Below are 19,601 nucleotides of genomic sequence, written 5' to 3' on the forward strand. Positions count from 1 at the left end.
ACCTGCTGATCTACATAGAGGAGGCGGTGACGGGCACCGCCTCCGCAATGCAGATTTTGGAATGCTTCTGACAAGTATCAGGTCTCCGGGTTAAAAGAATTAAGATGTATTTATTTCCGGTAGCCGGCCCGCTTCCCAGACTGGAGGCCCGATAATCTGACATCCTCTGTACACCCCACTCATTTAAATATCTGGGCATCCACATCTTTCATTCCCTAGAAGATTTGAGGGAAGGAAACCTAAGCAGAGCCTTGTGGTCTCTACGATACTGTGTCAAATTCTGGCGATCCAAAATGGTTACGTTACCCCAGCTTTTGAATTATTTTGTCAACCTTCCAGTCTTGATGACACCAGGTTGGTTCCCCCCTTTGAATTCCTTGCTGGGAGATCTGGCCTGGGGCAATAGGCATCTCCTTAAAGACGTTACAGCGCCCCATGACCGAGGGAGGCTTAGGAGTACCGAATTTTAAAATTCTACATGTTGGCTGCCCAACTGCAATGATTGGCACAATGGCTGGAGGGGGTGAATGTGGCGGGCACATGCCTGTCGGAGCCCGATAGCTGTCCTAGCCTATTGCTGGCTAAACTATTAGTTCCGACTAGCCCTACTCTGTACCACTCGGTAATGCAAAGCACTGAGTTATTAGCCTAGAAAAGATCTTTAAATTAACTGAAGGGATCCCCAAAATATACCCGTATGTTGCCCTTGTAGGTTTGCCACATGGAATTCCTATGCCACTATTTACTGCGGACCAATTGGCACCCTGGACGGAGGCAGGATAGGAGAACGTGGGAGATTGCTATGTGAAGAAAACCCTAATCCCCTTTGAAGAACTGGTGGACAGCAGTGGGCTTTCCCCTGGATACCATTAGTCCGTACCTTCGGACACATATGGGGCAAGGGGAGGGAGGAGCCTGAGACGCACCCAATCTTACACGCGCGGATAACCTTAGGCACGGCTGGGCACCAGGTGAAGTGGTTCTATGCCACTCTTCTTGCAGCGTCCCTAGACCCGCTATATGGTTTCCGGGGAAGTTGGGAAAGGATAGTGGGTGGAGGATTTACAGATGGTGAATGGGGTAAGATCCAGCAGTCCCCACAAGAAGATCGTAACACACTCCTAAAATATATACAATTCAGCGTCATACACATGACATTTATGACACCCCACCGCCTTAACATCACATATGGGGTGGGGACTTACCGAAATGTTCGAGATGTCCCCAACGTGAAGCAGACTTTATCCACAGGACTTGGGAATGCCAACAACTATGCCCCTTCTAGGAAGCAACTATTACCAAAATCAGGGAGGTGTTGGGAAGTGAGTTGGCTCCTACGGCACGGGTGTGTCTGCTGGAACTCTTTCCCCATCCACACAAACGAAAAGTTGGAAATAGGCTGACTGATTTAGCCTTGGGTCTTGCCAAACGCAGAATAGCACTAGAATGGAAATCAACACAGGGAACCAAGATTTAAAGTTGGAATCGGGATGTAATTAATTGGGAGGGTGCAGAGGGTAGAGCACAGAGTTGGGGGGAGGCGAGAGAGATGCTGAGGCGTCCTATTGCTGATCAATGGAAGGAGGCGATGGTGTCATAGAAACAACTGACACAAACTAGCGACGAGGAGAGGGAGGAGGAGCGAGAAGATCCAAGTGATGACAATGAAGCGTAGTGGCCCTATCCTGTCCCTGCGGGAGGTGATTTTGGACCATGTTGATGTTTCCAACTCTACACATTGTGGTGGGATGCGACTATACGAACGATGGAGATTGCTGAAGGGGGGGGCGGGGGGCTTGGAGCCCTTCCCTTTCATCTCCTTATCCTCGGTGAACATGTAGAGCGCTGACCCTCCACCCCCCCCACCAGGTATATACAGTTAGATCTATAGCTACAACACTTTTCTGCAAAGGTTTACGTTTATAATTGGAAGTTTCTAAAAAGTAAACTTATTAATCTTGGATTGTATTGTCCTAACCTAATGCGAGCCCATCGGCCACCCGTGCGGAAAATGTGAACGGATAATAGAATATATAATTGTACACTAGGGACCGGATGGTTTCATTAGATTAATAATTGGCGTGCGATATATATGCTAACAACTATTTGCAGTGAATCAAAGAAGAAACAGTTCAAGGACCCATGAGGTTATAACAGATGTTGCTGTATAAAAATATGCCTGTTGTTTGTGTCTTCAAATGATATATGTGAAAAGCCAATAAAAATAAGTTAATAAAAAAAAAGTTGGCTTTCCTGTTTCAAGGATGGTACTCAATTACCCTACAGATACTCTTCCTGCCTCCGAATTCTATCAGGCAAACATTGCATTGATGACCAGCTGTTACTTGGTTTTATTTGAATGTTTTTTATAGTGCGAACTTGACCCTTGCGGGTATGAAAGCGCTTTACAAAATTTGCAGAGCGCAGCACCATGATAACAATAAAGTACAATAAAATAAACAAAAATTCAGGGTTTAGATAGAACCCACACAGAGAGGGTATGATTTACAATGTACAAGCACATGGTGAAAACTCAAAAGAAATAATTCTAGTCAATACTACTATAGAGGCAGGTATTGGCAAGAAAAGGAAGGATGGAGTCAGCACTGTGAAGTTTAAAACACTGAAATCTATGGTGAGATTAGTCATGGATGTGATCGAGGGAAGAAATGTATCTGAGAATCTAGAGAAGAAATTGTTTCATATAGAGTGCTTTGACGTCTTTCTTGAAATAGTTGATGGATTCATTCTGACCTGAGGGGGCAAGGTGTTCCAGATTCTTGGGGCCGTCCCAGAGAAATATTAGTAGTAAGTTTTCTTCTAGTTGAAGCTTTGTTGCTTCAGAAGAAAGGTGTTGGAGCTTCTTAATTATCTGGAGCCACTGGAAAGTTCGAACTTCTGAGCAAGATACCTAGGGGTTTTGAAGTGGAAGGCTTTGTGTGTCATGCAGGAATTTCTTGCTGGATTATAGCTCCGTATGGGAGCCAGTTGAGAGAATTCAGATTAGGGGTGACGTGGTTGTTTCTTTTGGAGCAGGTGATGAGCCATGCAGCAGCATGGAGCGAAACCTTTAGAGGAGCCAGTTTGGATCTGGGCAACCCCAAGAGGGTTGCACTTCCATAGTCCAACCTAGGAATCACTAGGACCTGCACTGCATGCCTGTAGCTGTTGAAGGGCTTTTGTTTTCTTACACTGTTCAGTTGGTGGCCGTAATTGACGTGTTTCTGCTTGTTGAGGTTCTTGTAAAAAATGAATCCCAGTGATCTCGCTGAGTCAATGACCTGTGGAAAGAGGTTGAGGGCTGTTAGATGCTTCAACCATTCTTCAATGACCGGTGTCTGGTCAGGTGGAGCAATTAGGAGGAGTTCAGTTTATGGTGATTGGATGCTAGCCAAGTTTGAGTTTTCTGAAGGGTTGAGTTAAGGGAGCTGGTCTCTTCTGGGGAGGCAACTTATAAAGTAAAGTTATGTATCGTCAGCTTACATGTGGTAGCGGATATTGTAAGAGCTCAGAATTTCCATTAGAGGCTCCAGGAACAGGTTGAAGAGAGTGGGCAAAAGTGGAGAGCCCTGAGGGACACCTAATGTGACTGGAGTGGTCTGCAGTAGTGAAGGATTATTCTTTACTCTGAGTCCTGTTTTGTAGATAGGAGGTGAACCAGTTAAGGACTGTTCCTGTTAGTCCCATGCGGTGTTCCAAGAGAAATGCCAACAATAGGTCAAGGAGGATTAAGAGACAAGATAGGTTCCGATCCAGCATTTTTAGTGCATCGTCCACTATGTGTGTCAGAGCTGTACCCTGGGCAAAAGCCGGATTGAAATTGGTCTAGTAGTTTGAATTGTTCAATGTGGTTACAAAGTTGGATGTGAACACATTTTTCAAGGAGCTTTGCCAGGGTAAAAATATCGGAGATGGGTCGGAAGTTGCTTAAATCACTTTGATCTGCTTTTGGATTTTTTGGGATAGGGGGAACCTGACCAGACTTTAGGCAATCCTGGATAGTGCCTTGAAGGAGGGAGGCATTAGCAAGCTTGATCGTGCAGTTTGATTAAACTTTTATAAGCTCAAAACATTTTGAGCCAAATGGTTTCGGAAGAAACTCGCTTTTGAATTTCTGATGCTTTTATAATATTTGTTCCTTGATCTCAAGTGCTTGAGGTGTTCAAGGAACAGAGCGGACCTCCACAGACGTTCAGCAAGTTTCAAGCTGTGCCTTTCTATGTTGAGGCTACCATTACACCAAGGTTTGAAGCCTTTTGCGGACATTCTTTTTAGCTGTAGAGGAGCAATTGAGTCAAGCACAGTCTCCATGGAGAGATTGTAGTGATTAGTAAGATCATGGACATCTGACATCTCAACAGGAGGAAGCAGGGTTCTGTGGCAGAGAGAGGTCAGTTCATTATGGTCGATGTTGTGTATGCTCCTTTTCCAGAGTCTTAAGTTTCGTTGTTTGAGCTGAGTTGGTTGTCCCAGCTTGCATGATGAGGAAAGTGACGGGGTGGTGGTCGGTCCAATCACAGGAAAGCATAGATTCCAATTGAATTGAGTTGGGATTCACAATAAGATCTAAAATCCACCTTTGTTATGTGTTGGCCTATCGCAAAATTGGTTTAGATTAAGCTCGTCAAGGAAGGTTTTGAAGCTGTTAACTGCAGGATCATTCAGGTCATTCCAGTAGGGGAGGAAGTTTCCGAGGCAGATTTGAGTACACTGTTGTCCAGTGTTAGTTACAGTGGTTTCAATGATCGGATCTATGAAAACCTGACTGTCTCCTAGAGGTAGGTAGATAGGGTGCAGTTTACAAAGAGGTCTGTTATTGCAAGAGATATCGAGGCATAGGTATTCGCAGGAGCATAGAGCTGGGGTTTGTGCTTGTTCAACTGGTAGATTGAGGCTGTGGAAGCAAGCAATGCTACCTACTAGGTCTATTCAATCTGGAAATGCCATGAAAAGGAGGGACTAGAATGTCAAGGATGGGGGCAGCGGAGTCATTCAGCCAGGTTTCGGTCAGAATAAGAAGGTAAAGATCATGTGTCAGGAATAGGTCAGCAATATCTCAAGCATGTCTTGAAGCAGGTCAGCAGTTTATGAACATGCATTTCAAATGGGGATTGAGGTGTGTTGGGGTAGACTGTGTGAGGATAACTCGTCTGAGGTTGAGCTTGTTTACCGCTCTACACTTGAGCCTAGATGATCTATCAGGGTTAGCTGGGATGGCATGGAATGGATTTTTTCCTGAACGGTATTGTTGTCAGAGTGCAGAGAGTTATGTGATTAGAGGAGGGTTTGGATATCATTGTCGGAATGAGAAACTTTCAGTCTACTCAGTCGTGTAGACGCATTGGGATAGGGTATAGTTCTCCATCTCCTTTGTATGGGCGACTTTCCAAGGATGGAGGTGAGGTGTGTTGGAGAGGAGGTGGGCAGTTGTAGGGTTGGTCCTGAGTGATAGTATTCAACCTATGGTATCTAACAGGATACTGAAAGTTGTTCCTCTCTGTAATGAAGTGAATGAGTCTATGTAAGTCTGCTTTGAGATCATGCAATTTTTTTAGAATCTCATCCAGTCTGGATTCTATTATGGTGTGGAAGTGGGACGTCAGGTCTATGGCTGGTGGGTAGGGGGTAGAGGTCAGTGGGGATAGAGGGCTGAAATGACGGAAGAGAAGGCACAGGGGAGCGTGGAGTGGGGTAGGATCGGCATTAGGATGGGGAGATAGCAGGATTTGGGAGAGAGGGAGTGCCAATGTTAAATCACTGGGTGTTAATGGGGGATTAGCAATCTGGGGAGACTGTGGGTGAAGCGGGAGGAGGGATCAAGAGTATAGTCAGGGTAGTTTGGCTGTGTAACTCTGAAGTGAAGGTTCTGGGTGTGGAATGATAAAGCGAACTGAAGTGGTGAGCAGCGGAATCTGACCCAAAGTGTGATGGAGGAGCGTTCGTGAGGTCAAGAGCGTTGGGATGGACTGGGATGTGGAGAGATCAGAATTTAATGCAATTTTCATGATGAGAGGTAAAATGTCTTTGAATAATTTAAGGTGGTGATCTGAGGACTGGATGAGGATAATACCATTGTCGTAGATGGTGATGGTGCCTGCTGCTCTGCTGCCAGTTCACTCCTCCGACAGTTTGAGACCGTGAGGTGTTTCCTGGTTGAAGGGATCGAGAGCAGTGAGAGCAAGGCTTTTCTCCATTGTGCTTGTCCATTTGTATGAAAAATTAGGTCACTTATTATAGTTTTTGTTTGCACAAAATTAGGGGTCGGAAACTAGGGTTTCCGGATGAGATTTAAGGAGTGTGTGTTTTAAGGAACTGGATGCTTTTTTTAATAGATTAGATGGGTAGGTAATTTTATAAGCAAAACGTCCAGATGGCTCCAGACTGGCGTTGGTTGCTCTCAGAGGTACCACATTTTTTGCCTTCCCTGTCCATTCTTGCTGGCCTTAGGACTCTCTGTACCTTACCACTGCTAACTAGTGCCAAAGTGCATGTTCTCACTTCTTAAAACACGGTAACATAGGCTTATCCCTAACTGGCATGTTTAATTTACTTAAAAGTACCTAGTAAAGTGGTACTACATGTACTCGGGGGCTGCAAATGAAATGCTACTAGTGGGCCTGCAGCACTTATTGCACCAACCACTTAAATAGCCCTTTAACATGTCTCCGGCCTGCCATTGCAGTAGGTATGTGCCATTTTGACCTGGGAAATAAACCTTTTGCCAGGCCAAACTCTTCATTTTTAATACATACAAGGTCACTCCTAGGGTAGGCCCTGAACAGCCCAGAGGGCAGGGTACAGTGTATCAAAAAAGTGGGACATGTAATTTAAAGTTTCACGTGTCCTGGTAATGTAAAACACTTAAATTCATTTTTTACTACTTAAAGGCCCACCGCTCCTACAGGATAACCTTAGAGTTACTTGATTGGGGGGGCGTGGCCTGCAGCCAAGGAAGATGGCCGCACACTGAGTGAGCTGCGTTAGCAGACCGCAGCAAATCACCCCAAATCCGGCATTATCCGTCGACCCAAGGTTACCTACCAGCACGCTAAGTCAAAGAGGAGCGGCAGGCAGCAATCGGCGCTGTTTGAAGTGGCTCATGAGCGTCTGGCTGCGGGGGTGCTGCGGCCCGGACGAAGCACCCTGTTGCGATAAAATGGCGCCCGCTGTCTCTGAGTGAGCGGAGTTGGTGGTGAAGACGTACCCGCTGTGGAGTGTGACTGCGGCATTTGACTCCGGAGGCGGGGGAGCGTGGGCGCTCATCGGAGGCTGCGACTGGCAGCGGAGTGCGCGCGGTGACGGACACTCGGGCGGGCCTCCTTGGCCGAGGCGGCGATGGACAGAAAATGGCGCCCACCGCTGCGGAGCTGGCAGCGGAGACCGCGACCTGCAGCAGGGCCAGGTAAGCTGTTTGCAGGCGGCTGCGGAGCGATACGCCGGTCGAAGAGCAGCGCCGTTGAGAGCTTAGGCGCGCCCTGAGGAGAGCCCTGTGGAGGTGAGATCTCGGCGGTCCCGGCGGTGGCGGCCGGCCAAGGGACGGGGGCTTGCCGGCGCTTCTGGGGCCAGGAGTGTGCAGCAACAGCGGCGACAGGGGCAACAAGGCTGAGGCACCAGGGCTGGCCTCTTGAATCCGTGGCCTGACAAGGAGTGGGGTCGGCGGAGACTGCGGCAAGGCGGAGACAGACACTGGCACCAGCTGGAGAGGGGTCCGGACTAACGGGCCCTGCCGCGGCCTCCTCGCCATCAGTCCCGGGGGCTGTGAGGCCGAAGGTGTGTGCCCATAGCCTGGGGCATATACTGGAGTTGTGTTGCCTTGTGCCTCGCTTGGGGGTACGCCCAGACGGAGCGGTGGAGTTGAGACGGGCACCCCTGGAACACCCTAGAGTGCGCTGAGGCCTAATGACTGGGCATCCCTGGGTCCCCCTACGGCCCATTTTAGTCTAGCCTGCAAATGCGCTGATGGTCCAGGCGCCGAACAATACTGTCACTGGCGGACTTAGTTGAAAGTGGAGCCCGGCTTGCAGTGCTCATTGGGGTGCCGGGGGGCCCCGGAGGTGACTGGGCCAGACGGGCCATTCTGTCAACGGAAGGTGCGAGTGGAGCCTAGGGCGCAGCCTGACGGTGCTGCGGGCGGCATGGACGTTGCCTGACCTTGGGGCCGGTGGCGGACTCGGGGGTCTATTCCTAACCTAGATAATTGACGAAACCAGGGCGCCGGTCCTACGGCAAATGGTTGCTGCAGACTCTGGGCGGAGGGAGAACCCGGGCAGCCCGGGTGTCTGGTGTACCGCCTGGTTTAATCTGGTGGGGTTTCAGTCATGGGCCGCAACAGGCTGACACCGCAAGCTCAAACCAATCAAATTGATAAATACACAGTGGCAATGGGCAAAGAGGAGGGCCATCATGGAGCGAGTCAGCATAGCGGCGCGGAGGATGACGGACCTGACCCATCGCTCCGAGACATCATGCTGGCAATTAAAGACCTGTGCGGCACTATGGAGCCCAAATTAGACTCGGTCACGGAAGAAGTCAATTTGCTCCGAGCAGACTTCCGCAAGATGTCAGAAAAAGTGGCGGTTGCGGAGAGCGGTATTGGTCTGCAGGCCAAGATGAAGAGGCTGGAGGAGCACGTCGCCTCACTCACCAAAAACCAAACGAACATTGTGGCTCGTCTGGAGGATCAGGAAGGTCGGGCACAACGCAATAACCTCCGCATCGTGGGGGTGCCGGAGGGATTGGCGGGCCCGTCTGTGGATTGCTACGTGGAGGACTTGAGGTGGGGTCCTTTGCACTGTTCGAAACTGGGGTGTGCCATCCGGCAATTCAGTATGACTTTCTGCGGACTGCAGGTTCACGTTTCCAAGTTTGGTTGATTCCGGGTAGATGGGGCGACAGGCACTCTGCGAGTTTCATGGGTGGGTGGTTGGGGGCCCACTTAGCAGGGAGGCAGGGAGGGGGGTTTGGTTTGGGGCGTGGGGGTTGTGGGGTAGTTTATGGTTAGCTTGTGGAGAAGTGTGGCTCAATGATAAGAGCGGCAGACACTGATGCAGAGGTCTAGCCCAGGACCAGGGTTCAATTCTCCGCCTTGGCGGGTCTTGGGCTCAAAATTTCCACGGACCTGATAATTCTTGCCTCGGTGCCTATTCCAATCATGGAGTCCCACTCTGCAACTCTGGGCAATAGCTTGCTTAATCTCCACAACGGCCCCCACAACGCTAAGGATGCCTGGCCTCCACCTTGGAGGTGCCCAGGAGTGGACGCCTCACAAGGACAGCCAGGATGGGTTCCACAGCGGTATTCGTACAAGCGCCGTGAGACCCTTGCGGGTGAGTAGTGCGCTATACAAGTATCAAATTTACATTTATTTTACATGGTGGCTCATATTCCAAATGTTTGGGTGGGGCATCAGGAGGGCAGGCATGGGAGGTGGATAGATCTAATGTACCATGGGACCTTGAATGGACATGGGTGATCAGGCACAGATAAGAATCTGGACGTGGAACGTCAACGGTTTGGGCAATAAGATTAAAAGGACGCTTGTGCTACAGCATGTGAAGCGCCACTCCCCAGATGTAGTGCTCCTCCAGGAGACGCACCTTCGGGGGAACAGGTGCAGGGCCTTATACCGCTGTGATACAAGATGGTAGCTCGCTCGGGGTTCACGTCAGGATCCAGGGGAGTGGGGATCCTTGTCCGAAACACCCTTCCTGTGGTCATCACCGGCACCTGGATGGAGGACTCTGGGTGTATGGCATCGGTGGCAGCTCGATGGGAGGGGAGGCTAATAGTTCTTAGCTCGCGTTACGTCCCACCTGGCCTGCATGCCTCGACACTTAAGAAGCTGGGTTCGCACTTGACGGGCCTCCCGCAGGGAACGCTCATGCTAGGCGGGGACACAAATGCGGTCATGGATGCCGAATACGATCGCTCTTGGGTGAGGCAGGGCAATAGAGGGGAAATGGGCCTTAGGGGCTTCGTTACAGCTATGGGCCTTAGTGACATATGGCGCGCACACTACCCCTCCCAGAGGCAATACACATTCTATTCAGCCACACATGGATCCTTTTCCAGATTAGATCACATTTTTACGTGGGAGGACCGGCTGGGGGACTTTGCGGAACCGTGCATTATGGCCAGGGAGTTCATTCCCTGGTGGGTGTGGTCCTGAGAGGGGCAGTAACTACCAGGGCGGCCTTCCCTAGACTAGACCCATGGTGACTCCAGAATGACTCCATAACGAGTAAGCTACGGGAATGTTCCCAACAATACTTTGCTGAGAACCGGGGCTCGGTTGACTGCCAGCTCACTTTGTGGGAAGCGTATAAAACGGTCCTGAGAAGCCAGGCCCAAGCGCTGATTGGAGCCCAGAAGAAGGAGGAAGCGCTGCGGATTCGGCAATTGGAACAGGAAATTGAAGACATGGAGCGAAGGGTCTGTGGGGTTCCCTCGCCAGACCTCGCCCACACTCTAGCTCTCAAGCAGAAGGAGCTTTGGTCATTGGCGGAGGGTGAGGCCCGAGCCTACTCTCTTGCCACGCAACGTCGGATTTACGATGCAGGAGACAAGAGCATGAAATTGCTAGCTTGTCTCGAACGCAGAGATCGGGCGCGATCCTGGGTGGCGGAAGTGAGGGATAGGTCGGGGTCTTTGGTGACTACGGGTGTGGCCATTGAGGAGGCATTTGCGTCCTACTACGAGGGGGTTTACTCCCCGGTTTGCACCAGGACTGAGCTGGATTGCGAGGAGTTCCTGCACGATTTCGTGCTTCCCACATTATCTCAGGAGCAAACCGGCCGTTTGGAATCAGATCTAACCGGGGCGGAGCTCGGCGAAGCCCTCAACTCTCTCCAGGCAGGGAAAGCGCAGGGTCCCAACGGGCTCCCTGTTGAACTATATAAGAGTCAAGCTAACTTGATTATCGGCCCACTGCGGCAAATGTTCCTTGAGGCCCGGGAGGCGGGGAAACTACCGCCAGACCAGCGAGAAGCTACGATAGTTGTCATCCATAAGGCCGGGAAACCGGCTGACCTGTGCTCCTCATACCGGCCCATCTCGCTGCTAAATGTGTAGGCCAAGGTCTTGGCCAAAGCCCTGGCGACGAGGTTGCCATCGGTCCTGCCGGACCTGGTCCACGTGGACCAGTCAGGCTTCATGCCCCATAGGAGCACTCGCCATAATTTGAGAAGGTTATATGGGGTATTGTATACGGTGGGTGAGGCTCAAACGGCCCTAATGGCATTAGACGCATCTATGGCCTTCGATAGTATCGAGTGGCCGTATTTATTCGAGGTTCTCCAAAGGCTAGGTTTCGGCCCGGTTTTCTGTAGTTGGGTGCGACTGTTGTATGAGCAGCCGTTAGCGCGAGTCAGGGTAAACTGAGCAATGTCCCGACCAGACGGGGGTGTCCCCTGTCCCCGCTTCTTTTTGCCCTGGCTCTGGAGCCACTGGATCAGGCGGAACAGGTCCTTCTGGGGCCTGGCGCTCAAGGACGCATGGGAAGAGCGTATATCTTTATACGCAGATGATATCGTCCTCTATATGGGACGAACATATTCAATTGCGCAGACGCTCCACCTCTTCGAGTTGTTCGGGAGCTACTCTGGCTTCATGATTAACTGGACCAAATCCCTCATTTATCCCCTCTCGGGCCCGCCACCAAGGATCCCGAGGGGTTGCTCAGCATCGACAGTGACAGACGGCTTCGAATATTTGGGGTTGTATGTCACCAGGGATAGGGCAGAGTTCTTTACCAAAAGTCTTGAACCCCAGTTGGCGAGGCTGGCAACTGATGTGTCCCATTGGAGGTCCTTGCCCATCTCCCTAGTTGGGCGTGCTGCACGGTTCAAGATGTTGGCTCTGCCGCGGCTGCTGTACATCTTGCAGAATACACCGTACCTGGTCCCGAGTGGGGTGTTTAGGCGCATATCGCAGTCTGTATGAACGCTGCTGTGGGACGGTGGCAGCCCGAGGATAGCGCTGTGAAAACAAGAGAGGGGTGTACGACGGGGGGCTGGCCCTCCCGGATGTCCAGTTGTATTACTGGGCTTCCCAACTGCAAGTAATCAATGACTGGGTCTATGCGCTGGGTTCGGAACCTGCCTATCGGGTGGACAGGTATGCCATGCCGCGAGGTGCTTGCGAGCCACTCCTCTACTCACGGCGGTTGCGAGGGAATCTGCCCTCGCACACGGGGGTGGTCCTTCAATGCTGGCGAGAAGCAAATACATTTCTGGGGTGGGCTGGCACATTGACAGGTAGGACCCCTCTATGGGTGGGGGATCACTTGGTTGAAATTAAGGGGCTCGTGGGCTTCAGGGGCAGGATATTAATTGGAATAGAATACCTGGGTGATGTGTGGAAAAGAGACGCCCCTAGATCCATTGAATACCTTCAACGGGAATACCAATTGCATGACTCTTATTACCTTCTCCTTGTGCATGCCCTGCGTTCCCATGTGCGCCCCGACACTTCCATTCCAGAATATTCTCCCATATAGGACAGGCTACTTCTAGACCCCATCCTCGGTAGGCCAACATCCACTATTTACCGCAAACTACAACAATATGCCTGACCCATTAGGCTTCACCTCGTACAGCTAAAAATTCTGCACCGGGTGTACTACCCGCGAACCCATCTTTTCGCATGGGGCAGGAGCCTTTCTCCATTATGTGCGCGGGGATGTCTGGGGGAGGGGACATTCTATCATATCCTCTGGGAATGCCCGAACATAGTATCCTTTTGGACGCAAGTAGCACTCACAATGGCAAAGGTGGTGGGCTCCCCGGTTCCAGTGGAGCCCAAATGGCTTCTCCTTATGATCAAAGGACCCACGAACTGGTCCAGGTACCACAAGATCTGGTTGGCATTGGCAACTGGCATGGCGAAGCGCAATATTGCCAGTTGTTGGGGGGCGCAGGCGCCCCCCCGGTGGGATCAATGGTGCAGGGATCTGGATTGGTGCAGAGGAAGTCATTTATAAGTCATGGGGTTGTGTGAAAAAATGGAAAAAGGTGTGGGGGCCGTGGTGGAGATATCGGGCATCACGGAGTGGAGGGGAGGGTGCCCAAGTGTGAGTATAGCGTTGTCCCATTATGATGAATTGTGCTTATCCCATGCAGGGGTGTTATCCCCCTATGCCTTGTGAATTTGGATATATTCTGTATGAGACCATGAGCAAAGTTAATAAAAAGAATAAAAAAAAAAAAATTAAAAAAAAAAGGAGTTACCCGATTGCATTTAATAAGACGTAAATGGGAGCAGGTACGCAGTTTGTGTTTGGTGTCTTTGGAATTGTAATGGAAAATCCGCGCTCATGGTAAAGTCAGATTTTAAATAACAATTTAGAAAATGCCACAAGTTGGCATTTTCCTGCCTTATCAATTTAGTGCCTGTAGACTGTCCCCGAATCACATGACTGGGTGTAGCTGACAGTTGGGCTTTGTGTATTCGTCTTAGACAGCCACACAACATAGAGGGCTTAGTTGTGCCAGTGTGGGCCATCACTGACCTGATTGAAGGGCATAGTTGGGCCCAGCCCTACTTACACTTGAATAGGCTGTGTCCTGCCACCACACAAACGCCAGGACAGAGAAGGCAGGATGCCTGGCACCTTCAAAGGGAAACCTCTAGAAGCTTCTCCCTCCTTCCAGGGGAGGCATACCAGGTATAAATATTGGACCTCAGACACCACCTCCTCAGTACACAGTTCTGGACCTGTGGAAACACTGGCAGGAACAAAGACTACTTTGCTGCTGAAAGGAGTGCCACTCTCCTGAACTGCTGCTCTGAAGGAACTGCTGCCCTGTTGTGCTTACCTTCTGCCCTCTTGCCTGGATAAGGACTGGACCTGCATCTGCTGAATACAGGATCTCGAAGTGACTCCAAAGGCTAGTTGGCTGGGCCCAAGGTGCTCTGCCAGCCTCTGTGGATACAGCCGAACCGACGAATCGCCTCTGCGGCGAATTTTCAGCAGAACCGGAGCACCGCCTTTGCTTATTTGACGCATCAGCTTCGAAACCGACGCATCGCCTCTGCTGCGAGGTTTCTTCTGAAGCAAAGGACTTTGCATCGACCTGAAGCTGCATTGTAATGGCCGCCTGTGCGAAGCTTTCCCGACTAAGGCCACTGCATCTCTCATCGATGCAAGCTCTCACACCGCAGCCTCACAGCTCCGCAGAACCGAAGCATAGCCTTGACTGCACAACACAAGCCCTCGTCGATGGGATCGTTGACGATAATGTGAGACCTCGCATTGTAGGAAATTGAAAAGACATCACAAGAAAAATCCCAAACCAAATTAGAAAAACAGAGTACATTTTAATATAATTCCAATCAGTAGATTGTAGAACCGGAGATACTGAATTTCAAGGTTTTTAGTAAAAATAGCATAAAGAAGCATAAAGGGCCACTCGCGGTTACCTAATAGAACTAGACCAGGGTAAAGTCACAAGTTCCAGCTGACCGCTATGGAGTATGGGTCGGATACAGGGGCCAAGTTAGTCCTGCTGAAGAGTTACTGTAGAAAATGAATCCAAAGTCCAAAGGTTTCCAGGACCTTTATTAATCTTCATGTAACAACCTCCAGCATTACATCCAATACTGGTTTAATTTAGAACACAGCCTTAACCATAGCTCCATTACATCATGACCTGAACATTCAGTTCTAAACATCACCACATATCTTCCCCCTTATAAAAACAAACAAAATAATGCAACATGTAAATAAACATAAGTATCTCATAAATGAGATACCTTACACAAATTTCCCACACTCCTTTTTTTCCCATCATCAAGAAGAGCCACCGAACCTTCCACCGATATTATTTTACATGGTTGCGAAAATTTGCTTTCCCCTTTCCTCACAAATCCAAACTTCCTTACCACCACCCAATCACCCTCACTGAAGACTAAATCTTTAACAGCCTTCCTTTGATCATACTCCATTTTATTTCGCTTTTGATTTTCTAAAACCCTTAGACTCATTCCTTCTCTATCAACCCAAATCTGTCTTTTATCCTGCAACCACATCGGGGACTCTTTTGTTCCAGGCTCCCTTCCCTTTAGTGCAACAAAAGGAGAAACACCAGTCACAGTGTGAGGAGTGATTCTATGACCCCACATCATCCTCCGCAACTCATCCTTCCAAGATAATCCATTTGCCAAGGAAAGTTGAATAGACTCCATAATCATTCGATTCACTCTCTCCACCAATCCCATCCTCGTCGCCAATATGTAGAAAATGAATCCAAAGTCCAAAGGTTTCCAGGACCTTTATTAATCTTCATGTAACAACCTCCAGCATTACATCCAATACTGGTTTAATTTAGAACACAGCCTTAACCATAGCTCCATTACATCATGACCTGAACATTCAGTTCTAAACATCACCACATATACCTTCTCAAGCCCAGCTCGAAGACTTCAGTTCGCGTCAGAGAAGACCGCAAGGAGGAGGCTTTTGGCACTTAGAGCAGGTCGAGCTTTGTGGTCGGATGTTGAGGTAGTTGGAAGAGCCGGTCGTCAATGGAGTTTTGCATTGGCGGTTGTCTTGGGCAGCAGAGATTCAGCACAAACAAGCCCATTCATGGTCATAAGGACCACAAACTTAAGGATTTTCACCTTCTTTTTCAGTACGAGCTCTCACTGATGCCAGCCTAGGGTCCAAGACCTGGAGGTCACCTCTTGTGGATCAGACCTCACTCCAGAAGATGTCGGCAGCAGGGCTCAGTTACAGTTGGTCAGATTGGCAGTTGCAGGAAGGCCTCTGGAAGCGTGCTGTGTCCCTGGATAGGACACAGGAGGTAAGCCAACGGATCCTTGGAGTCAATCTGGGTAAATTGGGATCAAGGCAAGCAGGCCTAAACTTCCTTCTTCAGACAAAAAGAGTCCCTCAAGCAATAGGGCAGTCATGGCAGCAGAGCAGGCTTGTCTAGGCCCAATCCACATCCTTGATGGGGGAACCATTAGCAGGCCCAGGAAGCTGGAAACTCACGAAAGCCCCCATAAATCCTGGACAAGAAAATGCCAACTTTCTAAAAGTGGCATCTTGAAAATTGTAATCTAAAAATCAACTTTAACATTAAAGAGGATTATAAATTATAATTCATTTCAGTGCAAACATCATTTCTCTATCTGCTCCCCATCTGAAGTTAGCACTTTTTAATAAGGTAACCCAGTGCCAGTCTATGGGAGAGATAGGCTAACAGTAGTGGAAAACTACTTTAGGAGTTTTTCCTGCAGGACATGCAACACTTAAACCCACCTGTCCTTTTTAAAAACTATGCACATGACCCTATGAGCCCTAGGGGTAACTTATAAGTACTAAAAAGGAAGGTTTAGGCCAGGGAAAAGTTTTATTTTGCCAGGTGAAATGCAAGTTTAAACTGCACTACAGGCTGCAGTGGCAGGCCTGAGACAAGTTTCAAAAGGCTACTTTAGTGTGTGGCACAATGAATGCTTCAGCCCACTAGAGGCATTTAATTTACAGTACCATGAACAAGGGACTTACAAGTAAACCAGTCTGGTGTAGGTCATTATACCATGCTTTAAGGAAGGAGCACAAGCACCTTGCCACTGATTAGTAGGGATGAAGTGCACAGATTCCCAAAAGCCAACATAAATGGGTTTAGCAAATGAAGGAAGAGGAAGGAAAAGAATCTGGGGTGACCCTGCAGAAAGGGTCAGGATCCAACAGATGTTCTAGCAGGAAGGGATTACAGATCTGGAGTCATGCAATGCCACTTGCTGATACTGAGGAACTATTGCAAATGTTCTAGATCCATTCGGATGGCAGGGGAAAAGTCAAGAGATGAAGAATCTTCAGGTAGAAGTCATCAATAAGGAAATGCAATTTTTGTTAAGGATACATGTTTACTATCCAAGGGGAGGAGTTGCAAGAGAAGACACCACTCTGCCTCGCTTAAAACAAAAAATATCATACTGGTTTTTATTTTCAAGGTGAATTGGGAGAGCATACGGTGCACAAAGTAGAAGTGCATAGTGGGGTAACTTTTTATTTAGGAATACGATTTGGGGCATCCACCTATGGCAAATGAGAAAGGATATGCCTCCTAGAACTCATAGAACAAGTTTCCTGTTCAAATCATGAGAAGATCATATACCAGACTATGCTTCACCTGCACTTTCAGCAACCACAGGCAACTGGTGTACTAGTGGGAAAACTAAACACCTGCACCAGTTTTGCAGAAACAGACATCTAGGGCTAGTCCAGAAAGACATAGTATCGAAAAAGGCGTATAATTTTGCAAGAAAAGCATTTTGTAGCAGGACAACTTAATTTTTATTCTGTGAAACACGCTGCATAATTTAGGATCCAGAAGACCACAGTTAAGCGGGAAACATCCCAACAATAAGCAACCTCAGTGGATAGTTACAAGGCCTTATTGTACTTAGAGCCTTTCAGTTTAAAGAACAGTGTTTTACAAAGGCAACCAGACCTCATTCGTAAATGAGTTTAACAGTATCCTGCTGAATAGTTATGAACTACAAAAAACAAAAAGTTAAAATGTACAAATCTTCACTAAAATAAATCACTATATCCAATTACGATATGAGATCATTCTGGCCGACCTCAATGGTTCCCACTACCCAGTTCAGAGCTCTTACAAATAGATGATCAAATTACTTAACTTTAGTGATACTTTTTCTGGTGGATACTCCATTTAGCTACAGATTCCTCAGATCTCAAATTCCCTCAGGTGTCAAATTGGAACAGGATTTGTTTCCTAGAACGGGTCTTATACACCGATGGATGTTATCTTTAAACTCAGCGCCAACGTCCCATCTCCAGAAGTGACGACACAAAGCTGTATTTAGGTGTCACCCCAACGTAATTATGTCAGTTTCATTACAAATCATTTGAGTGCACAATCGCATGGCACTACAAATGAATCAGTAACCAATAGTGAGCTAAATCTGAAATGGGACTTTATGATGCATCATAAGTCCTCTCACAGACCAGGGAGGAGTTTTGGTCAGTGAGAAATCTGCAGATAGACAGAGCATTAACAGAAATCGCGTTCCAAATGGTAAGAAACTTGTTGTTCTGATCAAGACTTTTAAATGCATATTTCTCACCTTTTAAATAGATCCCGCAAGCCGCAATACTGAAAGATGATGGGTTTGAGGAGTGAAATGAACATGCAAAAAGGCCCTCCCTAAGAACAAATACAACCGTGCCTTGAAAAAGATGGATGTGTGCCCATATAGCAGCCTGGCAGATGTCCAGCACCTTCTTCTCCTTGGAAGGATGTGGCAGAGAGAAGAAAGCTGGGAGTGTGATAGCCTGCCATACATGGAATGGTGACACCAATTTTGGAAGAAAGGATGCTCGAATCCTGAGTAGGATAGGATAGAGTTTATAAAGCGCTCGAATGCCAAGGCGTCTTGGCGCTGGGCGGTGAGAGTAGAGGGACTGTAAGCCGCTGTATCAGACCACTTAGGTCACGGGGAACAACCAGGTTTCTAACAGTTTCCTGAAGAATTGCCTGTTTGGTAGAAGTCTCATGGTGATAGGCAGCTGGTTCCATAGCTTGGCTGCACAGTGAGTTAGACTCCTGCCTCCCTATCTGACTCTACAAATTTTAGAGATACATATGAGACCAGTGTTAGTTGATCTAAGGCTTCTCATGGGAGTATACCAGGAGAAGAATTTACGAACGTCGGCTGCCCCTCTGCCATATCATGTCTTGTGGACCAGACATAGGGCTTTAAATTCCATCCGTTGCTGTATCTTGAGCCAGTGCAGTGACCTTATGGCGGCGGAGGTAGAATGGCCTTTCGGAATGTTAAGTAATAAGCGAGCTGCTGCATTCTGTATTGATTGTAATTTACCCCTCCGCGCCTTATTAATGTCTATAAGAAGAGCATTGCAATAGTCTAAACTTGAAAGGATCAGGCCCACTACTACTGTTTTCCTTAGCTCCTGTGGAATGAAGGGGAAGACCTTCCGAAGAAGCTTCAACAATAAGAAGCAGGAAGAGGTTAACCTGAGATGCAAAATTGAGTTGGTCATCGAAGATGAACCCCAGATTCTTAACTTTGGCTGAAGGAACGGGACATTCACCAGCCTCTCTCGGCCACCAAGTTTGGTTCCAGAGGGACGGGCCGTTGCCAAACTCCATCACCTCCGTTTTGTCCGTATTAATCTTAAGGTAGTTAAGACTCATCCAGCTCATGATGTGAGTCAGACAAGCATGGAAGCTAGCGGCAGTGGACTCAGATTGGTTAGATACAGAGATGACAATCTGTGAGTCGTCCGCATATGAAACCAGAGAGAAACCATGCTCTCTGATGAGACTTGCGAGTGGGGTGACATTTATGTTAAACAGAGTAGGCGACAGTGCCGATCCCTGCGGTACTCCACACGGGAGGAGAAAAGATTCAGATTGCAGGTTATCCCAATATATGGTCTGTTCCCTGAACGGCAGAAACTATGAGCAAAGGGAGAGAGCCCGGCCCGCAATCCCCACTGCCTTCAGTCACCGCACCAACACAGTGTGATTCACGGTGTCAAATGCTACTGATAGGTCTAGGAGGATGAGGATAGCTCTTCTCGCCCATCCATCTGTCTGCGAATCTCC

At 48.6% G+C, this 19,601-nt stretch overlaps 1 protein-coding gene across 2 annotated transcripts in view; it reads right to left on the reverse strand.

Annotated features, from left to right (window-relative positions):
* KIF16B (kinesin family member 16B) overlaps positions 1-19,601 on the reverse strand; it is a 1,684,060-nt gene that overhangs the window by 1,409,333 nt on the left and 255,126 nt on the right. The window lies entirely within an intron of this gene.

Source organism: Triturus cristatus, chromosome 6 (genome assembly GCF_964204655.1).
Source record: "Triturus cristatus chromosome 6, aTriCri1.1, whole genome shotgun sequence".
Lineage (NCBI taxonomy): Eukaryota > Metazoa > Chordata > Amphibia > Caudata > Salamandridae > Triturus > Triturus cristatus.